Source organism: Cibotium barometz, chromosome 45 (genome assembly GCF_041138505.1).
Source record: "Cibotium barometz isolate CiBa-2024 chromosome 45, ASM4113850v1, whole genome shotgun sequence".
Taxonomy (NCBI): Eukaryota; Viridiplantae; Streptophyta; class Polypodiopsida; order Cyatheales; family Cibotiaceae; genus Cibotium; species Cibotium barometz.
Genome location: NC_141090.1, coordinates 48,584,376 through 48,598,082, shown reverse-complemented (window position 1 = coordinate 48,598,082; position 13,707 = coordinate 48,584,376). Strand labels below are relative to the sequence as shown.

At 42.2% G+C, this 13,707-nt stretch overlaps 1 long non-coding RNA gene across 7 annotated transcripts; it reads right to left on the bottom strand.

The window, feature by feature from the left end:
• Nucleotides 1-8,624: 8,624 nt before the first annotated feature.
• LOC147612842 (uncharacterized) lies at nucleotides 8,625-13,470 on the bottom strand. 7 transcript variants are annotated; one of them, XR_015263540.1, is made up of 5 exons: nucleotides 13,102-13,470; nucleotides 12,840-13,016; nucleotides 9,526-9,841; nucleotides 9,241-9,438; nucleotides 8,625-8,779 (listed from the first exon to the last, which is right to left on the bottom strand). It is a non-coding gene; the product is annotated as an uncharacterized LOC147612842 (long non-coding RNA). The 7 variants fall into 7 exon arrangements; XR_015263541.1 differs by lacking the exon at nucleotides 8,625-8,779 and adding an exon at nucleotides 8,845-9,136; XR_015263544.1 differs by lacking the exon at nucleotides 8,625-8,779 and having other exon boundaries at nucleotides 8,839-9,438; nucleotides 12,840-12,974.
• Between the last annotated feature and the right edge of the window lie 237 nt (nucleotides 13,471-13,707).

The window sequence follows — 13,707 nt, the reverse complement described above, 5'->3', positions numbered from 1 at the left end:
CTATAATGGACATGTGGTCAAAGGCATCCTAGATGGAGGTGCTGGTGGTGTAAGCATCCTCACACAAACATGTTGGGAAAATTGGAGCCAACCACACCTTGATCCCACCAAATTGGTGATCACAGTTGCAGACGAGAACTATACAAAACCCATGGGCCTAGTGCATGACCTCAAGGTCAAAGTATGTGACATGACATTCCACCTCACATTTGTGGTCATGTACTTTCGTAATGCCACCTATGATTTTATCTTAGGTTGACCCTTCCATGAGACAAACCCAACTAATCCATGAATGGGATTTGCATCATGTCTACCTCCGCAAATAGTCTCAAATGCTTAAGGTAAATTTATATACCTAGCACTCACATCCTATGGCCAAATCTCCTGTTTGCTGCTGAAGACTCTAAACTACCACCAAGTCTAATGATCTCTTAGTTTGTGAGGCTTGTCATCAAGCCCTTGATTCGAGGCTTATCATCAAGCCCTTGATGATGCGTGGGTGCCATGCACGGTCGCTTATCAATAGTGATGAAGTCGACCACGATTGGCTTCAATAGTGGATGAAGTCGACCACGATTGGCTTCAAGTACTTACTACACTTGAAACCCTCCCAGGTTGCAAACTCAGTACACACAATTTGTGCTCCCAAATGGCCAGATCATTCATGAACCCTACAAGGTCATTGCCTTGCTTAACACCCTGAGTATAAGTGTAGCTCCACACAACCTCAAACAACCACTCTTCCAGTCTGGATAGATTTCCCCTTTGGTAGAAACATGCAAAGAAAACATGCCTTGTTGTCTCCCATAGCTAGCCATAATCTTTTGCCATGGGAAACGTAGATCTCTTTGGGCAAACCCTCTCTTAAAACTACCCATGCCAAATTTCAATTGCCTAGTAGACAACGCATACAAAGCCTTGGGTCTTTTACACAAACTATACATACTGTCTAACCCATTGGCTTGTAAGTTCTATGTGGTTCCCATAGGTGATACAAAAGAAGTAGCCATCCTCGGAGGAAGCTGGGTCTAGAATGTTACAATTACAATCAACTCCACTGATAACGCAACTACCCTCAAGCTTCCGAGGGCGCAACGTAACAATGCTCCTCTAGAACAAGGAGTGCATCGACTCTGATCTTCTTCTCCCACCAACTGCTTCCACAAAGGGTACTCCCTCACCCCCCACAATAACTAGTAAGTCTTCCACTGCCCCTGAACTACCTCTAGAACTCAACCCACCACAAATATGGATTGGACTTCTGACCAAGAATGGTCTACAATGGTAGCAAGTCCACATCCATCATATGGTACAGCCCAATCTCATATTCTTGGAGGCATTGAAAGCTCTTGTAAAACCCACACTAACAAAAGAAAACACATGTATTCAAATTTCACATGAAATGCGTTTTATGAGTATTGGGTCTTTCATTCCTAAAATATCTATTGGAAATAACCAGTTGGAGTGCAGATTTCATGTTATAGATGCAGCAGCACTCCAAGGCTGGATTATCATTGGAAAGGAGTGGATTGATGCCACTTACTACCAAATAAATTGGCATGAAGAAATGGCCACCATGGAAATCAATGGCAAAAAGGCCGCCGTCCTCTTGTGTCCCCAAGAGGAAATCATACACACACCCTCACCCCCTACTGCCCTTCCACCTCATGCCCCCTCCTCATCACTGGCAGTCTCCCCTATTCCCCCACACCAAGCCTGACTTAAGCTGACTGAAGCTGATCAATCGACCACTATCAACACCACCCACCAATGACAAACAAGCCTCTTCGTCGACATTGCCTCTCAACTCTACATCCTCGACCACCCACACTACAAGCACCCCGACCTCATATCTTTATTATGACAATCAACGATGGGTGCCAAAGAATCTTCATGCCGCTCAAGGATTCTACGATGGCTACACAGAATTATGAATCCCCATACGGCCATCTCTAAAACCCAAGCGCAAAAAGGCAACTAAGCCAACACACACCAACCCTAAGATAGAGCTTCAATGTTGGCTAGTCCTCGACCACCTGTTATGAGCACAAGGCTACTATGAAGGCAACACTTGCCTCTGGCTACCCAACCATGTTGCTTGTGCTCATCCACCACAACTCCCCAAGAAGCCACAACAAAAGGTCCCACAACCTCGAGTTTGGCAACCCCAAGCACAATGAAGCCAACAACGTTGGGTGCCTACCAATGTTCTCAAAGCACAAGGCTTCCATGAAGGCAACACACACATGGGGCTCCTCAAGCCACAACCTCTTCTCCGCGTGTCGACAACCACCTCATAGCTCAAAGCCTTGTCAACAAAAAATCCGGAAGCCTCGCCAACCAAGAACCTTCATCACTCGTCAGTGTTGGGTGCCCAAATTTCTCTTAGAAGCCCAAGGCTTCCATGATGACAATTCCATCATTTGGCTCCCAAGCAATACCCCCCAGCACTTTGCCCAAACCACACCACCACGCCAGTACCTGTCCAATCAACAAAGATGGTTTAGCGACCAACAGGCAGGCAAGTCCCCTCCTCCTCAACAAAATCCTCTGGACTTGCCCACACGCAACCCATGGGCACTCCAAATCTCAATTCTCCCAACCCTTTTAACCCATGAAGCTCATCCACGACACTCCACCCCGCCTCGTGACTTCGTCTCACCAAACCAAGGGGCAATGCTACAACTGGCCGAGCTTATCCAATCACTCAAAGATACACTCAAAGGTCAGCTCACAAATCTAGCCAAATGGTCTCCTCAGTACAAAACCCTCTTTGCTAACCAAAAAAAAGAGAGAGAGAGTCTCTAGGTAATTAGGAACTAGGTGATTATGACCACGGGCACACCTTTTGCCCTCGCCCATGCACAACACCTATAAATCTCACTGGGCTCTATCCTATGCGCACACACCATATAAAGTTTCATCATCGTCGACATCCATCTAGGTACATCTCTAGATGGGGGGACCATGGTGCTCAGTACAAGGAAGTTGCGGAGGGCACCCTGCGCCAAAAGGATGTACAACTCAAGCTGCCAAGGCCCGAACTCTTTAACCTCCACCCACCCCTTATGGACCAATACCCAGCACCATCAAATGAAAAGTTGATGCGCTGATGGTGGACACACCTCCCCAACTTGCCACCCCTCCCCAAAACCTTACCCAAATCCTTAACCTCAACTATCAAGCCATCCGCCTAAACCTCCTCCAGCACAACATTTTCCTCAATGAACCCATTTCCCCTGCCAACTTTTTCTACATCCTCACCAAGCTCCCATCCGCCTCTATCTCCTTTCTTGCCACCCTCTTCTTCCCGGGCCAAATCTCTTACTCTAAACTAGCCACCCTCTTCGACTTCCTTGTCCACCCCCTTCAAGCTAACCTCCTCAACTGGGTCCACCTTCTCCAGGTGCGGGCACCCTACCACTAATGAAACCATTGGCCTCGCCATCCCTGGCAGCTCTGCCCATACTCGTACCCTCCCTCCCTCTCGCACACCGTCGAAGCCCTTCACTTCCTTCATCACCCGGGGTGGGAGATCATCTGCGTTGCCATAGCTACAAGTCCCTCTGCCGCTATGAGCCCCCCCCTTACACCCACCAGCAGGGACTCCTCATCCTCTACCATAGGTACCACCTCCAACTCCAAGTAATCCATGCCACTCAGATCATCCAATTTGATGATTCCCATGTGGCCTTCCCCCTCGGTGACTACTCCCCCAAGAAGCTAAATATGCCCACCATTTCTTCTATTCAAAGTGCCCAGATAATAACTCCTCGAACGACGAAAATACGACGGTGATAACGAAGGCACTGACCCAAGGCATCCCCTCAACCATCAACCAGCACCCTCGTCTCTTCCTTATCAACCTCCACCCCCTCCCCCATCTCAACCCAGCACCAGCTCCAACCCTCCCCCACCCCCACCACCACCACCAAGAACCACCACCCTTTCCCTCTTCCCCTCACCATCATCTACATCCCCCACTCCTCCTCCATCACCAACAACCTCTTCACCCCTCACCCTCCACTTCCATTTGGGCCTCCCCCTCAACCTGAAAGATCTACCATTTAGGCCCCCCCCCCCTCAACCTGAAAGATCTACCCTCAACATCAGCAAGGCCCCCACCTTTCTTTACCACCACCCTCACCACCACGGTACCCTCTCCATCAACAAATCCTCCACCCCCATCGTAATCACTTCCCAACCTCCCTTCCCCCACACCTCTGGAGGAGGAAGGTGAGATCCTCCTACCACCACCACAGTAGAATGAAGAAATCAACCCACCTCTCCACCCCCTCAACTGGCATTACCCCCTGGATCGAACGGAGTTTGAGACGGAGTTTGAGCAGGCCATCAACATCCTTCTTAGTCGTCGACAACTCCAAGAATCCCCCATCAGAGCAGGGTTACAGACTACCTCGACATCCATGTCCTTCAGCCTTATTTGGACACCAAGCATAGCACATGGAAGCGCTAACACCCCCATCGACAACAAATGATGGCGGTTACTAGCGACCTTCCTCCACTGCTCGCCCCATCACCTCCAAACTCATGGGAGAGCAGCCTCCCTCTGGCGCCTGCCTTTTCTTCTCAAGCCATACATCTAGGAGCACTATTGTAAGGCACCATGCCACCTAAGGATCAGCTCCGCCTACTTGCCCATCCACCGTCGCCGACGCTGGGGCTTGGGACCTCTTCAAGATGGAGTAGATGGCAAACCCCAAGCTTCACTACAACTTTCCATGGTTTGCCCCACCCACATCCCTTCCAAAATCAATATTTTTACCCAAAAATCCTTTTTTAAAAGCTCAAAAATTCCCTAAAATAATAAAACAAAATCCAAAAAACTACCAATAAATTTTTAAAATTTTCCCAGAGCTTTTGCAAGAAATTGACCATGTTTTTGACCACTTTCTCTCTCTCTCTCTCTCTCTCTCTCTCTCTCTCTCTCTCTCTCTCTCTCTCTCTCTCTCTCTCTCTCTCTCTCTCTCTCTCTCTCTCTCTCTCTCTCTCCAGGGAATTACTCTCCAGAGAGCAGAGACACTCAGAGCTCGCAGGAGATAGAGGACACCTGGCTTTCGGACACCACGCCTATACCAGAGCGAGATGACAGAGATCAAAGCTCAGTTTCACAGAGAGGGTGCGGAGCGACTAGCTCGCTTCAAAGCAGACCCAGGTTGTGGACACCCCCTTCATTGATGTATACCATTTTATACCCCCAATATGGTATAGGATGGAGCTAGCTAGGTTGCATATCATGATTGTATACTCCATGCATATAGCTTTGCATTCTCCTAGTCCCCTCCCCCACTATACTCCATGCATATAGCTTTGCATTCTCCTAGTCCCCTCCCCCACTCATTGTACTTATTGCACACCCAGATTCAGCTTTTGAGTTCAGTACTTTTTCATTTTGTTGGGATGACAGAGGATACCCCATACAGGTACACCAATTTGTCTCATAGGCCGAGTTCGGTCTTTTGGAAGACGTTAATAAAATCTTTCTTTCTTTATCTCTCTCTCTCTCCTCTCTCTCTCTCTCTCTCTCTCTCTCTCTCTCTCTCTCTCTCTCTCTCTCTCTCTCTCTCTCTCGTGGCTATGGTGGTAGGCTTGTATTGGTTGATGCATGCTTGCTTGATTGTGATGTGTTCATGTAGGTGATGTTTCTTGTCTTGCCTTCTCTTCTCCCTCTTCTTGTATTCCTTTTAAGATCACTCTTGCATACACAAAGGCATTGAGTAGAGGTAGAGCTTTCCATAGCTCCCTTCTCTTTTCTCTCTACCTACTCCTAGAAAGCTTCATTTGAGCAACACGAGTGGAGGTGGAGTGAGCCCCTAGTGGCCTCACATCGGGGAGTTAATCCTCATTAGGGTTGGCTGATTTCTAGTCTCTCTAAACCAATCCTTGCATGGTCTTGTTTCTCTTCTTCTCTCCCTCTCTTGTGCAAGGTAGCATGTTGATTTGGTTAACAAATATGTCATGATTGCACTTGTAGTAAACAACATGAACATTGGTTTAATCTTTATTTATAGTGGTAGAGCATATGACTTCTTAGATTAGTTATCGCCTTTAGATCCTCCATTGACGACGATCACCTTGATTCCTATCAAAAGACTTTGAAAAAATAAGAGACATTCCTTTGCAACTTATGCGGGTGCACATCACGTGAAGGTCCAAACTTCTTTGGAATACCATTTTCTCTTTCACAGTTCAAAGCAAGGGATATGGTAGAAGAAAGTGAATGTGGACGAAATGTATTCACCTCAACCTTGATCTTTGGGTTAAGACCAACTATAAATTTCCCCTTTCAATCTTTCTTATTCACTCGTTCTATGGTCTCTGGCCGAATAAGAGTCTTCTAGAATTTGTCTGTATACATCTGCACAATTTCTCTCTCAAGATGTCCAAGATTATTCCATGTTTGTCTCACTTTAACCTTATGTTATGGAGCTAGGATGATAGGAAATTATTCTTGATCAAACACTGAAAGAACTTTCAAGAATAAGGTTTATGTTTTCCATGCTTCGTTGCATTCCACTACAAAGAAGTACTAGTTACCTTGATTTTATGTCCTTCAAAAAAATTCTCTCCCAAAAAATAGCCCCATCAAGTTGGATTAGCCAGGCTAAAATAACACGTGCACATCTTTCTTGATTTTATCTCGCTCAAAAAATTTCTCTCCCACAAAATAGTCATCAAGTTGGATTAGCTAGGTTAAAACAACACGCGGATATTTCTTGCCACCAAAAGTTTTGGAAAGCAAAATCCTTACGATTAATTTTCTTCTGCTGTCTAACATCATGGGCTCTAAGAGTAGCTTTCACTATTATATGGATGTCATCCTCAAATTCTACTTCAAGGATACTCTTCTCCTTTTTTAAAGTGCAATAGTTTCCTCTAACTCCCTCCTCTTCTCCCTTTCCCAGTGACTACATTTGTTCAAGGATAGAAGGGGGTTGCAGATTCAAAAGAAAAGAATATAAAAAAGAAGAAAATGATATTAAAAGTGTAAAAGTAGAAAATATTACTTATTGGTTTGTCTCCAATTTGCAAAAAGTCAAATCTTTGCTTGAGTTCATGAAGTGGGATTCAAGTACTTTTGTCAAGTGAGAGCCCAGCGACAATGATACCAAGAGCGGAAACACACCTCAAATGAAAACCGAACTACTAATTTTGTTGAAGCGCCCTTGTCTTGACCCCCAAAAAAATAATTGAAGCAATGTTATTTTCTAAAAATTTTAAAAATAATTTTTCTCTAAAATTCAAGGCCTCCCTTTGTGCCAAATTTTAAGCAAAATGTGAATTTGTTTAAGGCTTTTGTTGATGCTTTTAAAAGCCTTGTACTAAAGCTCTAATAGCCTTTAAGTAGAGGCTTTACAAAGCTTTTAGCTAAGACTTAATCCATACTATATAGTAAAAAGTCTTAACGTTAAGCCTTTGTACTATATAGCTTTAATTTTTTAAAGCTTATCTTTGGAGAAAAACTGCCACACAGGATTTTAGCAATGGATGAATTGCCACCAATTGTCAGTGTGGCGATATAATGAAAATCGCAACAACTCCTTCTGATAATGGAATTTGGACCTTCACTAATTGCTAATCATATCCATGGAGACTGATCTTGATGAGGTTAAGGTTTTTTTTAAAAACCACTTTTGAAGAAAAGGGTGGTTTTGGGCTCATACCTTTGACTAATAACCACTAGAGGTTCTTTACCCACTCAATAATAGACCTTTGCCTTTGCTTCCTTAGAATTTAGCTTTGCATTAAGTAGTTCTTACTCTTCAGAGTGGTCCCAAGCTGTGATACCATTGTCAAGATCTTTGTACCACTTGATAAAATTACCACATGCTCATATCAACAAACATAAGCGTGGACCATCCATCACCATCAACACAAGATTGGGTTGAATCTCCCCCTTATGCGTGTAGCTCCTTCATGACACGAGTATTTTTTATATGTATTCAAAAATTAGCCCTTGGAACTAAAAATATTATCTCATACAAAATTGGACTTGCATTTTTTAAAAATAGCATTTGCACATAAAGTGTGTAAAACTAATAAACCTTATTCATATGTACTAATACAAATAGTGTCACCTAAGTGCAAGGAAAATAAATAATATGTATAAATAATGGTGCATGAATCATATCCATCACACCACCATCAAAATACAATCCAATAAGTGTCCCGCAACATATACTTTTGACCATCATCACAATGCACACCTGTTCAACATCGTCTATGCATCTCTTCACCTACTCCCTCGCAAAGGGGTGCATATTTTTTGTGAGCTTCCTATGGTAAGATTTTTTGCTATTTTGGTGAGCTTATTTATCACCAAAATACAATTACAATATTTTCTATTATTGTGAGCTTTTGATTAATTATAGTGAGTTTTTTGTCATATATTTGTATCTATACATATCCTAGATTATCAATTATGTAACAATAGTATTAATATAGCTATAAATATCCATATGAAATACTATTGATCATTGTGATTGGAGCAATCATATTTCAATTCACTTCATCGCCACACCACACCATAGGCACAAATTCTATGATAAATTGCTCATCACAACAAAGCCATGTCATAGCCTAGGCACGCACTCTATGATAAATTTGCCATCAATGATAGGCAAGCATAGAAAATGTTGTTTTACAAAATCTTATCACATATATTATCATAAAATATCGACAAAATGACATCATCAACTTAAAACATGTCAGCAAATATGTCGATAACGGATTCCCCTTCCATGGTGAAGGTTAAAACCTGCAACAAAAGAAACTCAATTCATACAAGGAAAAAAAAACTAACACACATATAGCATTATAATTTTGCCAACCTACAAAACACCAAACATCACTAAACACAGCAAAGTCTCTCAAATAGCCACATTACATCACCGGTACATACTCAAAGTATCATATCCACATCACACCATAACCACAAATTCTATGATAAATTTCTCATCACAACATAGTCGCATCTGTCAGATCATGGGGGAAAATTTTCTATGAGATCATGGGTCGTAAAAGCTATCCCTATCCTCAATCCCCTTAATAGAAGATTCCACCACTCTACTTATATTTTCCCTTAAGCTTCTCTTAGATGCCGACCCCACCTCAACTGATTTATGTGACAATGCTCTTAACAATTAAAAAAACTTCAAAAACATTAAAACTTAAAAAACTTCTAGATACATGCCATTTTACTAATGCAATTCAAAGTACCTTTATAGAATATTGCTTCATCCCTTGCATTCTCTCCTATTGGGTATTCCAACCACCAAGGGAAATATTGCATCTTCCATGCCACGGTCCTGAATCCATTTTGGATACATGCTTGTCTCCCCATCTATATTGAGTCATTCCTCTATCACTTCAGGAAGACTTTCAAGAGTGGTCCCATCATGGACCTTAAACAACCACCTTATACATACAAAATTAGAATCAATCAGAATCGAAAGCAAAAAAAATTATATAGCACGGTATTGCTCAGAATATGTGATAATTCACCTATATAGGACACGCTTGGATGACTCCTCAAGCTATAGTTGATACTTTTCACCTTCTTTGTTCTTGAATTTCCTCCATAGCTCTACGAAGGCCTTGTCTATGTGCTTCTTTCTCTGTCTACTACCAAACCCAAAGGTCAAAGCCTTCTGGAAATCCATTTTCAATGTCTTCTTTTAGTTTCTTACAATGGTCATACACAAAGCACCAATAGACCTCCTTGCGCATATGGATCCAAAATTTCTCTGCACTACTATACCGAAAAGCAATACTGTCTTTTTGCTTTGTGGTGGCCATAGAGTGTAATATCTCCTTTTTTCTACCCAACCACAAAAATAAACATTAGATGGTAAATAGAACACAATAACCATTTACACATGCATGTTTTGAAAGATACCTTTCGAGAGGGATTCTTGTGCTGAGACTAAGGAGTGCAGCTTATCCTTTGTCAATCCAACCAACTCCTCCTCTTGTTTCCAATTGTAGTTAAACAAGATTGAGAAAAAGCCTGGCCCATTGCTTGGATTTGAAATTACAAGCATCTTACATAGAAATAAAACATTAATTTGTGTCTGCATGATCACACAAAGACTATTAAAGGAGGCAATTATCACCTGTCCGAATTCTGCCTCAATAATCTGACACAGAACCAACTGACTTAGAAGCCTTAACTAAAGCACAAAACCTCTCCAAATGTCCTTTGACACTCATAGGCCCTCATGCACTTCTAAACTTAAAGGGATCTCATATTACAGGCACTCTGCTTACTACTGACACACAGTTGCCTCCACACTTTTATACCCTCAAGACACTCAAACCAAGCATGGATCCATACTATTGGGACACTCAGCTGTGACAACTGCTAACTCACAGCTACCATAGAAACCACTCAGACACCTCTACCTTTCTTACTGCTAATAGTGACAGCCCCCAGACTGCCAGACCAGTCTCACAAGCACTTCTCCCAAAAAGCACCAACAAGCTAGGGCAAGCCTCCTATATCATCGGCTATCATTCTCATGTCCAGCATAGCTCGTAGTGGCCTCTACGGTGTACAAGAAAACCAAAATTATATTTGGAAACCTCTCAGGCATGAAAGACCTCATGAATGTAACAACAATAAAAATCATCACTTACTCCGAAGATTCTTTCTAGGAGGAGATGGAACCATTCTTAGATGCTTGCTGTCTAGCTGCATGTGGATACCACCAACTCTTTCCAAATCAAAGTTGAAATGGTTTCTTTTATGCAACGGCATTGATAATTCTTACAATTCCAGTTCAATCTTCTGAGACTAAAATTTGGAAGCTTCATATTGTTTGTTTGATACAAATAGTTTTTCACTTGGATGTGGAGTTTACGTTTTAGTGACTATCTCTTGTCCCAACCAACGTGTGGAGGCACTTTTCCAACTCATTTCCAACACCACTTTACATTGCCTAAAATGTTGCGGATGTATGTTGTCTCCCTTGGTTTCAGCCTACCCTCAGGGGCTTGGAACCCTTCAGAGGTGTGGACCTGATTCTACTGTCATAGACATAACTAAGTTACGTAAGCTTTATGATTCTTGGGCTCACTTTAAAGTGATTTTAGAGTTTCAGTAGTGGTCGCTTTTATTGTTGACTTCAAACTGAAATAAGGTAATCATAAGATTACCTACCCTCCTTCATTAGGCCCATGTCCCTTTATCAATCAAGGCTAACACATAGTGAACACATCTAACCTCTCACAGTTTCACATTAGTATGACATGCATCCATGTCGGGGATGATGCATGTGACACAATGTCATCTTTCAGCTCTTTGGCAACGTTTCTTGCATGTGGGTTAGAAGTTTTTTTGTGAGCATGTAGGGATCTTTAAGGAGATCTGAATTATTGTAGTTGAATTGATCCCGATAATTAAAACATAAGAAATGAACTTTATGGAAAAGAGTCTTTCCTACTGAGTTTACCCTTCATATGAAATCAACAATGCATGTCTTCAAACTATTTCAACAATCGACAATCGACAATCGAACTACAGATACAAGCCTTGTATTGAATTCTTCAAGCCTCGGGGTCCTTATAGGGTAGTTGTCTTGTTTTGAAATTGTTGCCTCCATTTTTGAGCTTGCACTTTGAACTTGTGCAATTCCTCAACCTACTACTTAGAACTTGGATTGTGAGTGTGTGTGTGTGTGTGTGTGTGTGTGTGTGTGTGTGTGTGTGTGTGTGTGTGTGTGTGTGTGTGTGTGTGTGTGTGTGAGAGAGAGAGAGAAAGAGAGAGAGAAGATATGTATGAGAGACACACACAGAGTGTGTGTGTGTGTGAGAGAGAGAGAGAGAGAGTGAGTGAGACTATAATATTTGTATACATGTGTGTGTGGGGGGGGCCTTGGTAGTTATTAAAAAAATGGCGAGGCATGGCAATAGCATTGGCGCCTCCCTTTTTTTTTAAAAAAAAACAAATATATCCTCCCTTCGTTCTTTCTCTCCCTTTTCTTTCGCTTCCTCTCTTTCTCTCTTCCTTCCTTACATGCCAAAAATAATTAGATAAAAAGAAGCCATGTTCTCATATTAACTTTAGCAGCGGGCCAACAATTTTCATGGGATTTTATCCCTTATGCAAGAAAACCTATGCAGCCGTGGACTCATTATAGGTCTGCTGGCCAAGGTTCTGCTAACTACCCATACTAATGCTAACACATAGTACTACCGTAACTTGCTTTCTATGATTGCTTCTCTTGTGCCTCCTTTGCTTTCTCTCTTGCAATGTTTGGGATCACCTTCCTTCAACATGACCTTTGACGGGATAGTGTGACAACCTAAACTACATGCTTGCTCTGGTGGCGCTTTCGTTGATGCACCGCCGCTGTGTTTACCAGACTCTGACAGCTATCCATAACAAGACGCCCGAACTACATGACCTTAAAATGCTATTGGCAGCCTGAATTACACGCTTGCTTTGTTGGCACCTCCTTTCAATTTCCCAGTTTTTGTCTCTACGCGCGCATTCATGCAAAACCATACGTGAATCTTCCCCAAGCAAAAAGGAATCTTTTAGGTATCTATCTTGTCCCTTCTCCGAACCCTATCGTGTTATATATCAATGGATAGCTTTTGAAGATTAGAATCTAAATATGTGAGGTCCGACAAATTTGGAGTTCGTTTGCAAAAATTTTATCCCGGTGTCCCTTTTTGGAGGGAATATTCCGGTCAAACTTCCTTACAAGGCCCAAAAATGACCTCAAAAAATTCCTAATGAGGCTTTTGTTTGGGGGTTTTGTTCGGGCTTTTTCTTCACAAAACTAATGCAAAATCAAATTGCAGATACATACCCTCCCTTGCAAAATCAGCTGAACCGATTTTTGTCTCAACGCGCACGCTGATGGTCTCCCCTTTGCGTTGATGTCCTCCCCAGTGTGCTGATTGCATTCCCTATTTGACTTAGCACACGCACTGATGCCTTTGAGCTGCGATGCTCCCTCAGAACAATTTGCGTGAATGTTATCTCCCTACCATCACTTAAAGAAAATTTATTGAGTGATCCTCCATTCTCGTGATATATATGTATGACAATAAGCAAATTTATCTCCCTACCATCACTGTTTGGGGTCTCCGCCGCCGCCGCTGATGGTCTCCCCATTGCACTCAAAATACTTCAAGGTTGAAGAAGCAACTACACTTCAACGCACATTCATGAAGGAAGACCCCACTTTTTCAAGAAAGCATGGTATGAAAAAAAAGAACAGATGAAACAGCAAGATAGGGTACTGGCCACTCCCTCCTCGATTTTTGACTCAGCACGCGTGTTGATGCAAAATCAAGCTGGGCAATCTCCCCTTTGCCCTGATGGCCTCCCCATTGCACTAATGGCATGCGTGTTGATGACTTTGAGCCTGAACTCGAAGAGACGAAGCTCAGAGGGTAAAGGAGAGAGCAAAAAACCCTAGCTCAAACTAGATAAAGTGTTAAATGTTAAAATATTAAAATGTTAAATGTTGAAATATTAAAATGTTAAAATGCTAAAATGTTAAAGTGTTAAAATGTCAAATATTAAATGTGAAAATGTTAAATGAGAAACAAAAAGCTAAATGCTAAATGTTACAATATTAGAAAATAAGCAGTAAAATGTTAAATATTAAATGTTAAAATATTGAAAAAAAATGTCTAGATGAGATATATGTTGAAATATTAGAAAACAAT